This window comes from Pinus tabuliformis, chromosome 1_2, assembly GCF_031772625.1.
Source record: "Pinus tabuliformis cultivar Carrire ecotype Pingquan chromosome 1_2, CPIR1, whole genome shotgun sequence".
NCBI classification, from domain to species: domain Eukaryota; kingdom Viridiplantae; phylum Streptophyta; class Pinopsida; order Pinales; family Pinaceae; genus Pinus; species Pinus tabuliformis.
This window is the reverse complement of record NC_142298.1, coordinates 1,174,976,731-1,174,987,230: the sequence shown is the minus strand read 5'-3', so window position 1 is coordinate 1,174,987,230 and position 10,500 is coordinate 1,174,976,731.

Genomic DNA, 10,500 nt, shown 5'->3' with positions numbered 1-10,500 from the left:
ATCATTCACTCACTTAGCTCTCATACGAAGAAGGACAAGAAAAGTTGAAGTGTTTTGGGTCTCTCTACTTTCTTCTAGGAGTGCGAAGTTAGGGTTTTTGCACTAGGCAAGTCTAATGTTCGATTTTGAAGCAAGAAGTGAAAGAAGGCAAGCGAAGGTCTCTTAGGGTTTCCTACTAGCCCTAAGACTCAAATCAAGGCAAGCGAGGTCAAGGGAAGAATAACAACAGGGAGATCGATCCTAGAGAAGTAGCAGCAGTTGCTCGGGGCAAAATTTCACATTTACTGGGGAGTTCAAAGATATTGCAAAAAGAGGCGGAGGAAGACTGATCTTGGAGGGTATTTTTCTGAGTCTAGGTCATGGTATTCTCAATTGAAAGATTTGAAAGATAAGAAGAGATTTTAGGGATTTTCCCCTCAAGAGGAGGGTTTTGGCCCTAGCTTGTAGCCTACATACTGTGTCACTGTTCTTACTATTTTGGTAGCTATTAGATGTATTGCACATTGAAATAAGAAAGATCAAAGCTAATAAGTAAAAAGCTAACACAAGTAATTATCAAGTTAAGAGAATTAACATATATATTACCCTAGTGAATTCTCAACACTAGGAACGCTCAGAATTCAGAAGTGGCTCAGATTAGCTCAAAAATCAAAGTCTTCGTATTTAGTCAAGACCAGGACCGAACTGTAGAGCTCGTCATTATGAACCCAACAGTGCAAATGACACCTCAATTTGAGTTCGTATGACCATTCTATCATCATCAGAAGTTTTCAAGTCATAAGAGATGCGGGACCCACTAAGTTTATGTGGCGACTGATTGACCAGTGGGCCAATGAAACGTGACACTCCCGTATTAGCCCTGCACAATAAGACAAAACACAAATATTAAAATTTTAATATCAAATAATATTAAAATATGGTTATTATTAACCATATAAACCAAAAGTTAAAAAAAAACCAAACCATATAAAAAAAATTCAAAAACCATCAATTTAAAAATCATATTATGGTGGAACCATATTGTAAACCCAAAAAATATATTAAAGTTAGTATCGTTATTTAAAAGTGAGGTTATTATATAACCATATAACACCATATGTATGTCCCACGACCCAACCACATGACAACACATATAACAAGGCCCAATTATCGAATAAATGTGGGTGCCCAAGAAAAACGTGGGACTGGAGGAGCTTGAACCTGTGCTAGCCCATCGACACGGTGGTCCCATATCATAAACATGCCGCCAACCGTAACCTCCACTTAACCGCCAGCTCCAAAAAAACATTAATTGCCAAGACTGTTATAACAATGCGCCAATAAAACAGTGCGTGGATTTTGAACCCATGATCTATACCGAGGTCAATAGACTAACCTCAGTGCACCAAGCAACTGTCCAATGGGCAACTCTTTGACGTGAAGGAACTGCGCCTAGTAGTGCATGAATTTGGAGGCGAGTATATTCTAGGGGAATATTCCACAATATTCCATGCAAAATCTTGGAGGAATCTAAAAGATTCCCTGGAGGGTGATTTTTCGCAGTGTCAGAATCATGTCAACCTTATACTCAAACGAACCAAAATTTCGTAGGGAATGTGATGGTATGGTCCATTTTCCCATCTGAATAGTAGAAATTCAATGGGCCAACAACAAGGAATCTTTGCAGAATCTTGTGGAATTTAAAAGATTCCCTTGGGGCACTGATTTTTGACAGAGGCATAATGATGTCGAATTTATTGTCATTTTTCACAGAATTTCATGAGTGTAGTGGTTGTGAAAATTTCTGAATCTAACAAACCACAAATCCTACTACAGTAAACTGATTTGCATTACCTACTTGTGTTCTTCATGTTAACAAGTTATTTTCAGAAATATTCAGAAAATATTAATGCAAATACACTGTAGCCTACACCAATATACAAGTCAAGTATTGAAGAATAAATGAGACAATCACACAAGGACACTCATATTTTTGGACTAAACATCCCCTGAAAAGCCCAATGCGGAAAAACCCGTGCAACAGATATGAGGGTTTTATTATTAAGCAGATTTCCGAATACAACTAGGGTGCCAAATCTGGCTCACCCAATAGAGAATAAACCCGACAGAAGTACCTCTATCTGGAGACAGATATTTTGGAGAATCTAGCAACTGGATGAACAAACCCCACAGGTGATTGCGTTGTCTCCAGTTTTGTGTAGCGATGGCTGCAACAAGTTCTGCGCTGGAACTGTGTCACCTTCTCTAGGAGCTATGTCACCCTCCCAGTGAGCCTTCCTGGCTCAGAAATCGATTTGTTGAACTGCTGCTTGATTTGCCTCACAGAAACCCCAGCGCTGCCTCTAAGTGACTACGTCAGCTCCTCTAGCCTTTGTGTCACCCCTTCTGGAGCTGCGTTGTCTCTCCCTAGTGCTTCTCTGCCTCTCTGCTATGTATTCTCGGCCTTGGACTGAAGTCCCTCTGCCAAACTGCCCCTCTCTGCACTAGAAGCTTACTCCGAAATCCTCAGCAAACCACGCCCCATAATTTCGAATTAGCTCAGGTGTTGTTGTGTGTGTGTGTGTTCTCCAATTGACCCCAAGCCTACTTTTATACTTTTCGTGTTGATAAATCAACGACCTTGATCTAATCTCTAATCAATGAATAAGATCAAATTAGACTTGATCCTTTTCTCTTAGAAGTTTCTCACCCATATTTTCATTAGTACCCATTAATATTTTAATTTTCCTAAGTTTAGAGTTAGGAACCCCATTAAAAATATTAATTATTTTAATAAAATACAATCTAGGGTGGAATTTCACCAAACGATTTCTGGGTCTTGGATATCTCATGTGTTCTATCTCCTCCAAAAAATTTCGGAGCTAGAGCACATCTGATTCTACCCAAAAATCAACACTCCCTCTTAGTGAGGAATGTGCTCTAGCAATACTTCTCAGTAGAAGTATCACACTAATCCACAACATCGGTTCTCTGAGCTGTTGATGCTCGGCTTGCTGTCCTTCATCCACTGCGCTGTTGCAATCTGTACTGCTACCCATGACACTGCCACTGTCACTACCGTGTCTGTACTGCAACTCCCTCTCAATATGTTGCATCATGCTGCCCATAGCACTGTCACTGCTAATTGTTGCACTGCAACTCAGTTGCTGAGAAGTAAGCAACTGAAAAAAGCCACTCAAAAGCTGACATGATGGTTAGATTGGATGCTCCTTGATGCTAAAGCTACATCTACTGCTAATCTGTGCAAACCCTCTGATGCTACTGTGCTGCTGTTGTATCCACTTTGTGCCTCCTGCACTACTGCAACACTTCACTGCGCTGGTTTAGACTTTGGAATATTGTGTTGTTGTTGTATTTGCTTTGTGTCTCCCGCACTACTGCAACACTCCATTGCGCTGCTTCAGACTTTGGCACTCTAGCTCTGTTGTTATTGCTCCATCATCCGTCACACCAATAGACTCTCGTCATTCTGCTACTGTCATTAAGGGCTCCCGTAGTCGTATGTGATCCCAGAGTTTGGGCACCTCAAGGATCTTGCCCTTACTATAGTCCTCCCTACTATAGCTCAATATTGCCCCACCCCTTCTCTAGAGGTGCACAAGCACCCATGGTGCAATCATCATCATCCTCTTTGTCAGCTTGTACTGGAGCAGCCTTCGAGTTAGACTAAACTTCTTTGCCCTTCTTCCTAGGGCACTGTGTGGCGAAATGACCCATTTCTCCATATCTGAAGCATCTAACTTTGGATATGTGCTCCTTCTTTCATTCTTGCTGCCCTTGCTGTCCCGCTGATGCGAGAGCTGCATCCTCCTCTTCCTCCTTCTTGAATCTGATCCCTTTGTTGCTGCTTCCTGCCTGGTCAACCTTTTGATCTCTTCTTGTCAAAGATCTCCCACATCTCCTCCCAACTAGGAAGAGAATCCTTGCCCAAGATGCTTTGGACAAAGGTTTCCTAGTCTTTAGTGACTGCATTCAGGGCATTCCTGACCATAAATTCAGGATCTAGTGTAGCCCCTACAGAAGTTAGTTGGTCACGGATCCTTTGTAACCTGAGAAGGAAGGGATCGATTTCTTCTCCCTTTGGCATCTGAAACTGTCTTAGCTAACTCTCAAGCAACATATTCCGCTGAACAGAAGTTCCCTCGTACAATGTGGTCAAGGCCTCCCACATTTACCTCGCTGTGTCCTTCTCAGCAATATGTGGGATCACATGATCCTTGACCCCATCCAAGATCATTCACTTTTCTTTTCCTAAGCCTCCTCGTACTTCTTGAGAGGATCAACATCAACTGGAACAACAACCGTCCTCAAGGCATAATCCTTGATGCGATTTTTATCCAAAACTGCCAGGATCCTAGCCTTCCAGATGACAAAGTTGGATGCTCCATCCAGCCTGTCTTGATCCCTCAGTTCATTAACAACCATCTCTGCTCAAATGAATTTCTAACTGGTTCTCTTCTCCCTCTTTCGTTGCTGCCCCAGCAAAACTTGGATCTAGATTTCTTTGGCGCTAGAAATCCTCTAAGGAACAAGCTCCCTCTGAATTTTGATTTCCTTCATAGAAATCCTCATGCCAATCACTGTTGAACCACCCCTCTCTGATCTCTCTCTGCTATTGCTCAGCACTGGATCTAGAGCTCTTGGCAAGAAATCTTCTGAGGAAATAATCCCCTCTACTTTGCTTATGCCCCACTAGGTATTGTTCTGCACTAATAGAATTAACACCCCACTAGCAACTCTAGATTAAATCTGCGCCGCACCTCTAGCCATGGCAACTGGAAAAATGAGACTCAACAGTCTTTGCACTGGCCCGATAACCATTGTGCTGCCCTCTGCAACAATAATGTCACCCAATCAGGCTAATTGCTCTGTATGAACTTCCCTTGGTGACTGTGTCACCCCTCCCTCCTCTACTCTCTCGGCCAGAAACTGTGCTATTTTTCGTGACAACTAACTTCACACATATTTTTTCTTTGTCCTTTCTCTGATGGATTCAATCCTCCTTGATCTAAAATCACTATGATACCATGTGAAATATTTTGAATCTAACAAACCAAAAATCCTACTGTAGTAAACTGATTTGCATTACCTACTTGTGTTCTTCATGTTAACAAGTTATTTTCAGAAATATTTGGAAAATATTAATGCAAATACACTGCAACCTACACCAATACAAAAATCATGTATTGAAGAATAAATGAGCCAATCACACAAAGGACACACTTATTTTTGGACTAAACATACCCGAAAAAACCAAATGCGGGAAAATAGGTGCAATAGATATGAGGGTTTTATTATTAAGCAGATTTTCGAATACAACTAGGGTGCCAAATTCAGCTCACCCAATAGAGAATAAACCTAGCAGAAGTGTCTCTATTTAGAGATAGATATTTTGGCGAATCCAACAATTGGATGAAAAAACCCCACAGGTGACTGCGCTTTCCCCAGCGTTGTGCAGCGATGGCTGCTCCAAGCTCTGCGTTGGAACTATGTCACGTTCTCTAGGAGTTGTGTCACCCCCCGAGTGAGATTTCCTACTCAGAAATCAATTTGCTAAACTAATGCTCGATCTGCCTCACAAAAACCCTAGCATTGCCTCTAAGTGACTGCATCAGCTCCTCTAGCCTCTGCATCACCCTTCTGGAGCTACGTTGTCTCTCCCTGGTGTTGCTCTGCCTCTCCCTGGTGCTGCTCTGCCTCTCCGCTATGTATTCTTGGCCTTGGACTGAAGTCCCTCTGTCAAACTGCCCCTATCTACACTAAAAGATTACATTGAAATCCTCAGTAAACCACGCCCCAAAAGTTCGAATTAGCTCAAGTGTTGTTGTGTGTGTGTGTGTTCTCCAACTAACCCCAAGCCTCCTTTTACACTTTTCCTGTTGAGAAATCAATGACCGTGATCTAATCTCTAAACAATGACTAAGATTAAATTAGATTTGATCCTAGTCTTTTAGAAGCTTCTCACCCATATTTTCATTAACACCCATTAATATTATAATTTTCCTAAGTTTAGACTTAGGAACCCCATTCAAAATATTAATTACTTTAATAAAATACAATCTGGGTGGAATTCCACCAAACGATTTCCGGGTCTTGGAGATCTCATGTGTTCTAGCCCCTCCACAAAATTTCGCAGCTAGAGCACATATGATGCTACCCAAAAATCAATAGTGGTGTGCTCAAAATTTTCATCTGAGTAGCATACTTTTCAGCCATCTCCAGGAAGGTATATTTGGGGGAATCTTCAAGATTCCTGAGGGTCTAGAATTTGACGGTGTCAGAAAGGGGTCAAGTTTATAGTCATTCGACACAATTCCACGCCAAAAAATCAACGGTGCAGTCCATTTCGTCAACAGAGCTTTGCATTTTCAGGCCATCCCCGAAAGTGGAGGTATATGATGCAATTGTGCATGTCTTTCTTTTGATTTGCCAAGATGAAGATTTTGTTGTTGAGATCCTTGTTACCATTATGTTAAAGTATACTTGTATACCATGTCATGTGAGAATTTATTAGCTTGTCATGCTGAAGGAGGGCCCATTTGAGTGAGAGTTCCTATAGGAGGATGTCTTGTGGAGAGACATGCCACTTTTGTTGAGGGTATTTGCCCATATGAGTGAGAGTTCTTGAGAACGTCTCTTGGAGAGACATGCCACTCTGATTGAGGGAATTTATCCTTATAATGAAAAGGAATGTAATATGTATTCATCATCATCTTGCAACATTTAATGAAGCGATCTCCCGACTCTTGACATTAGGCCCGTAGACATAACCCACACTGGGTGAACTGCATTATCAATGTGTTTTGTGTTCTTGATTTGATGGTTGTCATTATGTTTCATCTTCTTTACAGTATGCACATGTGGCTTTTCATACTCTTTCATATGCAATTCTGCTAACATCACAAAAGTAAAAGATCATGGTTAAATCCAGTATCTGAAGAGATCCAGATCAAGTTTGGTATTAGAGCGGTCTCCTTGCTGATGTGAATTACGAGTGTGAATGATTGAACATGAAACAAGAAGGAAAATGGAGAACAACAAAGATCTCTACGATGACCTTCTCAGGATGGCACGGATAGTGGACATAATGTATGCATATTATGAGGAGAAGATGACAAAAGAGGAAGGAGATAAAGAAAGAGCAGAGGATGATACTCCATCTCCATATTCCAGTGACCATACATCTTCTTTGTCGTCTTCTCATCATTCGGATGAGTAGATCAATTAGAGCCTTCAAGCAGAGAATGTTGAATTGAGGAGACTTCTACGAGAAGAAAAAGAGGAGAAGCAGAGATTGTAGCTTTAGTTACAAGCCACGAAAGAGGCCTTGGAAAAATTGAAGTGCAACAAAGGCTTAGCAAAGCCATCATCACCTGTTTCAGAATCGAAAATTGAGGTAAACAATGTTTATCATTCTTCAATTTCATTTTCACATGATGTTATTTCTGTTGGAAACATGGAGGTACCCATTTTAGGAACTGGCATGAGACTCCTTACTAAGATGGGGTATAAAGGAGGAGGACTTGGTGTTAATGGCCAAGGAATGACTCAGCCATTAGAGGTTGTACAAAGACCTCGATTTGCAGGTTTGGGATACACTGAATGAGAGTGCTCAAAGGTATCAGAAGCTTCCAAAGCATTGAAGAAACCATCAGAGAGAGGATGATTGGAACACATTACAATCCTCCCATGTCAGTGCGCATTGCAGAGGAAGATCAAAGGCAAGCTCGCATCGCCAGGGTTGCACTAGAAAAAACCAAGAGAGGTATAAATAGGCTCATTATACTAAAGTTCATTTTGATTACAAGCATATTGTTAATGATGTGCATAAATCATGGCATAGAAAACCATATAGTTTTTGTGGTTTGCATAACCATGTGGTCGCTGAGTTGCTGAGTGCGGGAGGAATGGCATCAAGAAAGAGGACGAGACATGAAAGGTCTTCTTCTCCAAATTAGGGAAGGAAGAAGGTAAAGTAGGTCTGGAGGAAGAAGACTTTTTGCAGTCATTGCAATTGAGGTGGACATCAAAGAGCCACGTGTTGGAGTCTCCACCTAGAGTAACGTCTCAAAGACCAAGCACCATTAAAGAAACCAACTGGTGAAGATGTTCAACAAGCAAATCCACCACATTCCTAGTGGTTCACTTTGGTAAGTAAGAGATGGTTTCACTAGATATGGTAGCTTCTCATGGCCACATTTTGTAAATCATGTGTTGCGATATAATTGTAAAATTGATGATGTGTTTTCCATCGCTTATTAAAGCAACGATGATTTTTTGGCCTTTTATTGATAGCTAGGGTATTGGTTTCTATTATGATGTAAACTTGACCAAAGAGTGTGTTATAAACTCTTGGTAAGTGTGGGGATGCTTGGGTCATGATAGATCATGTAATTGAGCATGTAGTTTGCAGAGGATGCAGGTGTCGGTTCACCACTTATGGCTCTGAAGGACAAGGGTGAAGGAGCATGCAGACAATGTAATACAATAGTTGTAGATTATGTTCATGATTTTGAAGGACCAAAAGCTCCTCAGTGGGGACGAATGATCCAGGTGGCTCCAGGAACGCTCAGAATTCAGAAGTGGCTAAGATTAGCTCAAAAATCAAAGTCTTCCTATTTAGTCAAAACCAGAACTGAAACTTTGAGCTCTTCATTACAAACCCAACGACGTGAACGACACCTCAATCGGAGTTCATATGACCATTCTATTATTGTCAGAAGTTTTCAAGTCGTAAGAGATGCGGGACCCACTAAGTTCATGCGATGACTGATTGGCCAGTGGGCTAATGACATGTGGCACTCCAGTATTAGCCATACAAAATAAGACAAAACACAAATATTAAATTTCAATATCAAACATATTAAAATAAAAATTCGAAAACCATCATTTTAAAAATCATATTACGGTGGAACCATATTTAAAACCCAAGGAATATATTAAAGTTATTATGGTTATTTAAAAGTGAGGTTATTATATAACCATATAACACCATATGTATGGTCCATGGCCCAACCGCATGACAACACATATAACAAGGCCCAACAGCCGAATTAATGTGGGCACCCAAGCAAAACGTGGGACCGATAGGGCTTGAACCCATGCCGGCTGGGTGTCTGGCCCGCCCACGTGGTGCTCCCATATCATAAACTGCCAACTGTAACCTCCACTTAACTGCCAACTCCAAAAAAACATTAAGTTCCAAGATTGTTATAACACTGCGCCAATAAAACAGTCCATGGGTTTTGAACCTGTGACCTCCGTCGAGGTCAACGGACTAACCTCAGTGCGCCAACCAACTGTCCAATGGGTAACACTTTGAAATATCCGTCGGAAAATTAGTTTATAAACCTCATTCACCAAGAAGGAGGGGGATGGAGGCCGAGAGAGTAGAACCTGGTGTAGAGGGAATTGTTCCCAATCTGGCACAATTTTTGAGGTGGGTATATTCCAAGGGAATATTCCATGCATCATCTTAAAGGAATCTAAAAGATTCCTTAGTGGGTGATTTTTCACAGTGACAGATTCATGTCAACTCTATACTCAAAAGAACCAGATTTTTGCAGGGAACATGATGGTGTAGGTTTATTTCCCCATCTGAGTAACAAAAATTAAGGTAGTCAACAACAAGGAACCTTTCAAAATCTTGTGGAATCCAAAAGATTCCCTTGGGCGCTGATTTTTGACAAAGGCGGAATGATGTCGACTTTATAGTCATTTTTCACAGAATTTAGCAAGGAGTGGACTGGTGTGCTCAGAATTTTCATTTGGGCAGTGGATCTTTTGGCCATCTCCAGGAAGGAATATTTGGGGGAATATTCGAGATTCCCGAGGGTCCAAAATTTGACGGTGTCATAAAAGGGTCAAGTTTACAGTCATTCGAAACGATTTTGCACCACAAATTCAACGGTGCAGTCTATTTTGTTAGTAGTGCTTCACATTTTCAGGCCATACCTGAAAGTGGAGGTATATGATGCATTTATGCCATGTCTTTCTTTTAATTTGTTTAGATGATGATTTTGTTATCGAGTTCCTTGTTACCATTATGTTGAAGGATACTTGTATGCCACATCATGTGAAAATTTATTAGCTTGTCACATTGAAAGAGGGTCCATTTGAGTGAGACTTCTTGAGAACGTCTCGTGGAGAGACATGTTACTATGGTTGAGGGAATTTATCCTTGTAATGACAAAGAATGTACTATGTATTCATCATCATCTTGCAACATTTAATGAAGCGACCTCCCCACTCTTAATACCGGGCCCAAAGATATAACCCACACTGGGTGAACTCTGTTATCAATTTTGTGTTCTTGATTTGATCATTGTCATTATGTTTCATCTTCTTTACAGTGTTCACATGTGGCTTTTCATACTCTTTCATATGCAATTTTTCTAACATCACAGAAGTAAAAGACCTTGGTTAATTCCGTTAGTTGAAGAGACCTGGATCAAAGGGCAAGGCAAGTACATCCCTAGGCAACTTGAGTTAGGATTAATT